Raw genomic sequence first — 8139 nt, 5'->3', positions numbered from 1 at the left:
CCCCCCCCCCTCCACTGCCACATTTGGCACCTTTTGGGGGGGAGCGGATACCTGATTTTAACAGATACTTTCTCCCACTTCTGGCTCAGTTTGCCGCTGCAAAATGAGACGGACGTTTTTCCCCCTCCTCCCTCCCTCAGTCTCCTGGGAACCTTCACAGGTCCCAGAAGACTGCCGGATCAATTAGGAGACTTGAGAAATTACAAGTTACTGATTTCTATGGGCCAAAAAATATAAAGAATAATTGGCTAGTTCACTATAAACTATCTTTACAGGTTTTAACGTGTTAAAAGCATAGACTAGCTGCCCAGAGTTTGCATGTTCTGCCTGTGCCTAGTAGGTTAAAACGGAGTTCCACTCATATTTGGCACCTTTTGGGGGGGGAGCAGTTACCTGCTCCCACTTCCGGCTCAGTTCGCCACGGCAAAGTGAACTGGAAGTTCGGCCCCTTCCTCCCTCCCGCAGTCTCCTGGGAACTTTCACAGGTCCCAGAAGACCGCCAAATCAATTAGGAGGCGCAGCATGACTCGCGCAAGCTGCAAGCTGCCACAGCCTGGTGCCCACAGTAGAGATGCCAGCGCCGTGGAGGAGAGAAAGGGAGAAGGGATGGCGCGGGTAAGAACATCGCTGGACCCTGGCACAGGTAAGTGTGTGTTTATTAAAAGTCAGCAGCTACAGTTTTTGTAGCTGCTGACTTTTAACCTCTGCACACTGACGCCTCCCGGCCCTTTAAGGGGTTTCAGACATCGGGAGGCGGACAGGGTTTTTGCTGTCACAGTGGTCACATGATCGGAAAAGGTCCCGATCACAAGGGGAGTTCAGGACCTTTCTGTGAGACACAAAGACATATGTGCTGGGAACACGCAGGGTGCGCACTCTCAGCACATATGTGTTTTCAAATGGTACACAAATATTTGGCCGCTCAGCATCAAGGCTCAGCCGCCAAGAGGCCGCATATTTACATACGGTCAGCGTCAAGGGGTTAATAAACACAAAAACAACTGGAACTACGCATTACGCTCAAGTCACAAACAGAACAGAAAGTAAAAAAGATGCGATATTTCTCACCAGAGTTTTGCTGGCGGTAACATATGTAGTATTTTTCAGATGCAGTGTGGGGGTTCCCCCCAATCCCCACCAGGCCCTTCGGGTCTGGTATGGATTTTAAGGGGAGCCCCGCAGCAATTAAAAAAAAATTTGCTATGGAGTGTTCCTTAAAATTCTTACCAGACCTGAAGGGCCTGGTAAGGATAAAGAGGGACCACCACACTGTTTTTTATTTCCACAATTTTTAATTGCCTGCATGTTTTGTTTACATTGAGCTGTCAGCAGGAAACCTGTTTGAAAATATGTAGTAATTACTGCAATACTGATATTGTACCGCAAGAGTTATTTACTGCTAAATTCTTACTGCATGCATTATTTTACTGCATTTTTTCAGTTGTTAATTAAATCTTAGTGAATTGATCCCATATTCCTACTCCCACAGTGCTGCTGGCTTCCCTCCTCTCCTTTCCACCAGCAGCTGAAAGCACATGACAGGATCCTTCAGGATGGAGATTGGAGGAAGGGTCTGATAAATTTGTCCCATTTACCAGCCCCTTCCATTTCTGAATGAACCCAATGAGTGGTTGGTACTGATCACTCACTGTATTCATTCATAACTGAAGCATAGTAAACTCTCTCTCCCTATCCTCCTGTGTCTGTCCTGCCCACACTCCTACCAGCCATCTTCTCTCCCCCCTTCTTTCTTTCTCTCTTTCTTTCTTTCTCTCTTGCCTTCTCTCTTTCTTTCTCTCTCGCCTTCTCTCTTTCTTTCTCTCCTTCTCTCTTTCTTTTTCTCCTTCTCCCTTTCTTTGTTTTTCTGCTTCTCTCTCTTTTTCTGCTTCTCTCTTTTCTTCTTTCTTTCCTTTTTTTCTACTTTATTTCTTTCCTTTCTTTCCTTTTTTCCTTCTTTCTTTCTTTCTTTCCTTCTTTTTCTTATTCCCCCGGACCCCGGGCTTGGAGCTGCTCAGTCCAAAATGCTTATTTTTTTTCTAAGTCCGGGCCTGCACAGTAGTATGGTCATACGACTATGAGTTTACTATGATGATATTGTTTCTTTCATAGGTGCAATAAATCTTTGTGAATCAAAATATTTCAAGTAAGACCTGGCCCTGAAGTAATGATGGAACCACGAAACACGTCAACGTAAATTGGGCCATTAATCCATATGAGCAGTAGTCTATATATACAATGCTTTCTTTCTTTCTTAGACTACATGCCCGGAGTTTGCATGTTCTGCCTGTGCCTGGTAAGTTAAAGCGGAGTTCCACTCATATATGGCACCTTGTGGGGGGAGCAGTTACCTGCTCCCACTTCCGGCTCAGTTCGTCACGGCAAAGTGAACTGGAAGTTCGGCCCCCTCCTCCCTCCTGCAGTCTCCTGGGAACTTTCAAGCTGCCACAGCCTGGTGCCCACAGTAGAGATGCCGGCGCTGTGGAGGAGAGAAAGGGAGAAGGGACGGCACGGGTAAGAACATCGCTGGACCCTGGGACAGGTGAGTGTGTGTTTATTAAAAGTCAGCAGCTACAGTTTTTTTTTCAAACACAAAAACGGCTGGAACTTTATTTTAATTGGCTCCTGTCTAAATTGGCTCTAGTATGTGTATGTATGAATGTGAGTTAGGGACCTTATTATTATTATTATTATACAGGATTTATAAAGCGCCAACAGTTTGCTCAGCGCTTTATAATATAACGGGAAACAATACAGCAACAATACAGTTCAATACAAGAGGGTTAGGAGGGCCCTGCTCCTTGGAGCTTACAATCTAAGACCTTATATTGTATGCTCCTTGAAGGTTAGGGACTGATGTGAATGTACAATATATATGTAAAGCGCTGCGTAAATTGACAACACTATACAGTATAAGTACCTGAAAAAAAAAAAAAATAGACAGAGGTGCTTAAAGTGGAACTTTAGTCAGAAAATTAAGTTCTGCTAGAACACTTCATGTTGGCCCCTTTTGCTGGTATAGCTCCAGTATGTAAAACATTCAAGATACTGTAAGTGCCTACACTATTTAAAATCCAGTACTACACTGCTCCATCCTGCTCTGCACATGTTTAATTGCTCTCTATTTTTGGCACTCTGCTGACAGCCTTAAAGTGTTACTAAACCCAGGACCCTGCATTTACTAGATCTGGTCTCCCACAGTACATACAACATGGAAGTGCAATTATTTTAGCAAATATAAACTGCTAAATACATTTTCTCATCAGCAGTTTAGAGCAGTCTTGTGACTTCCATTAGTGTCCAGCTGAGCACTGGTTAAAGCTTGTAGGAGGAGTTTCCATTCTCCTCTGATTATCCTAAGAGGCTGCATGACCCCGACCCTCTGTCTGGACAGTGCTGATTGGCCCTGTGCTGATCACATTCCAAAAAAAAAAAAAAACCTCTCTAGTAATACAAACCAAACTGAGCACGTGTAGAGTGACTCCTAGGGCTCTGTACTATCAGCAGATGGATTGGGGACAGTGGAAGAAGGGGAGTATCAGAGAAGACAGGATCAAACAACCTTTCTCCACAGTGCGGAAGATTAACCCCTTAGATTCCACAGTGAGTACAAGCATGCTTTACTGCATATACAGACAGATTTTACTGTTGTGAATTTAGTGACACTTTAATATTTACTGCTGCTCAGGGACTTTGGGCTTCAGCAAAATGCAGACTCTGGTAAGAAGAAAGAGGAGCAATGCTGGAGGCAATTTACAGAACACGCTAATTTTGGTAGCATAATTATTATCGTCTTCCCTTGAAGACTGGGGTTAAGCTCTGCAGTCACTTTTGCAGCAATTGCTTTCTTATTCCGGGTTACAATCCTGTGCAATGTCCCTTTGTCTCAATCGGTCAGTTAATCATGTCAACCGCACTTATGCTTATCAGATGATGCTTTCCAGGAAGCTGCATATGCCGTCATAACTTGTGATACTGAACTTCATGACACAGCAAATAAATTGGGAAGTTCAGTCACAGAGGCACCAGCTAAGCGAGCACCAACAATCTGCTCTCTTTGAAGCCCAGCAAGCTCTATGACTCCGTATTACTAACGGCGCATGCAGTAAATGGTGAAAGTGAGGCTTCCCACTTGTTAGCTAGGTGTCTCATCACACAGCGGAAGCAAAAGAAAGTAACATAATTTCCGCTTTCAACGTGAAACTTGTTGTCACTTTCATATCTGCAAACCATGTAGTGTTTCCATTTTTTGTCCAAAACCTATAGGTATGGCCTTTTAAGGTGTCAAAATAAGGACAAAAATTCTAATAAAACCGTACTTGTTGTTATCTTTTTATCTTTGGCACCTTAAAACTCCCAAATATATATCTACTTATTTGCTTCATACAAGTCAGGATGTGGTGCCTCATGACCACCTATCATTCCATCATATGGTTATCCACCATGTGCTTCAATTGGTCCATGATGTGGTAGGATTGAACTCCTCTGGGATGTTTAGCACGCGGTGCAAGTGTATTTATATATTGATATGTATGGAAATACTGCATCCAAAGAATTAAAAGTGTTATACTTACCTGCTCTGTGCAACTGTATTCCACAGAGCGACACCATGCCTCCTCTTCTGGTCTCACTGGCCGATGCTGTCCACTTCTTTCCTTCTGTGTCTGCCCCCATTGAAAGCCACTTGCTTTCGGTGCAGACATGCGAGCTTGCTCCTGCGCTGAGCTTTGTGCATTCATAGACACACACAGTGTGGCTCATCCTCAGCCCCCACTCCCTCCTCACAGGATTTGATTGACAGCAGCTGGAGCCAATGGCTCCTGCTGCTGCCTCTGTGACCTGTGAGGAGCAGAACAGAGACCAGCACCACTGCAGAAAGACACAGCCCTGGATCACGATAGGACTCAGGAAAGTCTATAGGAGGGTGAGCGCGTGATACTACTACTGGGACTTCTTTTTACCTCAATGCATTGAATGCATTAAATTGATTGTAAACCCTTCTATATACGCAGTGAAGGGACTGGCCTCAGGTGATACACCAAGATGAAACAAATCCTCCTACATAAAGTTGTACCTGTCTATCCGCAGTCTGCTGTTCTCTATATCTGTCCAAAGTGCTGAATATATAAAGCTTGTCTGAGAGTTCAGAAAACAGAGGGCAGAGAGTTGAAATTACACTCAAATTCAGTGAGAAGAGCTGTGGAAGCTGATTGGGAGAAGAGACACACCCACTCCACACAACAAACCGGAACAGAGCTGAGGCTGGCAATCTGCTGGAAGTCCCTCCCCTGTCACCATTTTTCTTTTGGTGTCAAAAAACTTGTCAGAAGTGATTCATGCTGATAGAGGTGAAATGAAGCAGCAGACAGAAATGAGACTGCAAATGACACAAGTACATAGAGAGATATGCTTTGTTCATATTTCATGTCTGAGATTTGCAAATAAATTGGCAACTTCACTCGCAGAGGCACCAGCTAAGCAGGCATCAACAATCTGCCCTCTTTAAAGCCCAGTAAGCTCTGACATGACTCTATATTGCAAGCAGTGCATGTGGCAGGCGCAGCACCCTTTGGTGCCTAGTGCGCTGTGGCATTAGAAAAATTATGCAATTGCTGTTTCTTTGTTTGATTAGACTGACTTTACTCTGTAATTCCTCCAATGCCGCTCTATGGATGCAGTAGGTTTAAAGAGCACACCGAATACTTTAGTTAACTTCTTTAATAACTTCAATCGTCTTCATATAAAACTGCTTACAATGGCTTATTTCTTTCATATTACAATGGTTTAATTCGTATTACATTGGGTTGATTCAATAGCTTATCTCGATAGGTTCAATAGATTTGATAAATTCGTTCTGTAGATTTCGATAGATTGATAAATTCACTTGGATTTATAAATTTGTTAGATTACTCTACAGTGACTTGATTCGTAAGTTCGGTGGAACTACAAGTAAACACATACAACAGTTTTTAGACACAGATCTACCTGCACTGTTAAACAATAGAGGAACACACAAGTGCATTAAATACCTATTTGGCCTTCTCTATTTCCATGGAGCTTCTCTGATTGGAACTTTGTCTGTTTCCTCTTCTGTCTGGTGAGCATGTGTCTCTAGAAAATCCTAGCAGGGAGTTTTACACAGGCATAAATGTGAAACTGGCTGGGATTGGTTAAGGCTCTGTACAGTGTGAGGCTGTCTGTGATTGGCTCACCTTATACTAACTCTTAAAGGCATATTTTCCTTTTCTGCTTTTGTTAACACAATTAATATATAAATGTCATATAACAATCAAAGACATAAATCACAGCAATGATTTTGCTTTTGGCTTTAACATATGCACATATACACTGTACTGAGGTTATTGGCAGGTTTGGTATACACATATATGTGAACCATATTAACAACCTAGGACCGGTCTTAGCTGGCCAGCTACACTCCCACCAAAATTACCTATAATTCTATGTTCTCAGTAATAGGATTCGAACATGAATTTGAGGAATTTTCCATCAGTTTCTCAACTCTCAAGTGTCTTTGTTACTCTCAAGCAGAACAACTTTTGTATTGGACGTTCCAACTTGAGTGGAGTTGTGAGACGTTTTCCCTTTTTGTCCAGTTTTGAGTCTCCCATTTGTAACAAAACTCTTCTTACTAGGCCTTCTTCATCCTTTCGAGCTTCTAGGACTTTGGCCAATTTCCATTGACTTCTAGGTAAGTCGTCTTCCTTTACTAACACTATGTCATCAACATGAACATTTCTTCTAGGCGTTTGCCATTTACTTCTTAGTATGAGATGAGCTAAGTACTCCTTGCTCCATCTATTCCAAAACTGCTCTGATAGATATTGAACTCTTCGCCATCTTTTCCTTGCGTATAAATCCTCTTTGGTGAAGTTGCCAGGTGGTGGCTGTATGTAATCAGCTTTAAGGTGAAGTAGATGGTTGGGAGTTAAAGGTTCCAAGCTTGTTGGGGCGTTGATGTTGTTGACTGTAAGTGGACGACTGTTAACAATAGACATTACTTCATAGAATAGTGTCCTAAGTGAAGCATCATCTAATCTTCCGGCGTTCTTTTTCAACACTGAACTTAGTACGTTTCTTACAGTTCTGATTTGCCTCTTCCAGACTCCGCCTGTATGGCTTGCATGTGGAGCATTCATGTGAAAATCACACTGTTTCTCTAACAAGTACTCAGTTACTTTTTCTTTATCAATCTCTTTTAGAGCCTTGTTCAATTCGTTCTTTGCTCCAACAAAATTAGATCCTTGGTCAGATCTCAGTTCTCTTACAGTACCTCTAATGGCTATGAAACATCTTAAGGTGTTGATAAAGGCGTCGGTTGACATATCTTCCAACATTTCCAGGTGAATTGCTCTGGAGCTTAGACACGTAAATATCAGTCCATATCTCTTGTACTCCTTGCGGTTTTGTTTGGTGATAAATGGGCCAAAGCAATCCATTCCGCTATAAAGAAATGGTGGTGATGGGTTTACACGATCAGCTGGTAGATCAGCCATTCTTTGTTCTTCTGTAGGTCTACGTGTCTTTCTACAGATTACACATTTACTTATGTACATCGCTATAAATTTGCTTCCTTTCACTATCCAGTAACCACCTTCTCTCAAACAGCTTTGAGTAAAGCTTCTTCCTTGATGCAAGGATTTGTTGTGGTAGTGATTGATAATCAATCTTGTGAAGGTAGAATTTTTGGGTAGAATTGCTGGATGCTTAACTCTGTTAGGTAGCGACGCATTTTCCAGCCTCCCTCCCACCTTCAGTATACCATCCTGCAGAATAAGATTAAGCTTGTACAATGGGTGGTTGTTTGGAAGTCTCTTAGGTTCTTGACTAAGTTTCTTCAATTCTTCACTGTAGAATCTTTGATGAATGAGTCTTATAACCGTTTCTTCAGCTTTCACTCTTTCCTCTACATTCAACGATTCTCTTTCTGATTCCTTTTGCTAAGCTTTGAATTCGAGCTACAATGTTTATGACTGTATTCCACTTTGAACATCTGGCTAGTCGTTCAAGTATGTCATCTTGACACTTGGCGGCAGTGCTCAATGTTTGAACTACCTTTACTTCTGGATCACCCATAGACAGTTCTGTATAACCTTCACTGGGTATGATTTCCCTTTCCCAAAG

Source organism: Staurois parvus, unplaced genomic scaffold (assembly GCF_062004578.1).
Source record: "Staurois parvus isolate SC_StPar_1 unplaced genomic scaffold, SC_StPar_1.0 ptg000183l, whole genome shotgun sequence".
Taxonomy (NCBI): Eukaryota; Metazoa; Chordata; class Amphibia; order Anura; family Ranidae; genus Staurois; species Staurois parvus.
The sequence above is the reverse complement of the archived record's forward strand: the minus strand, read 5'-3'. Positions refer to the sequence as shown.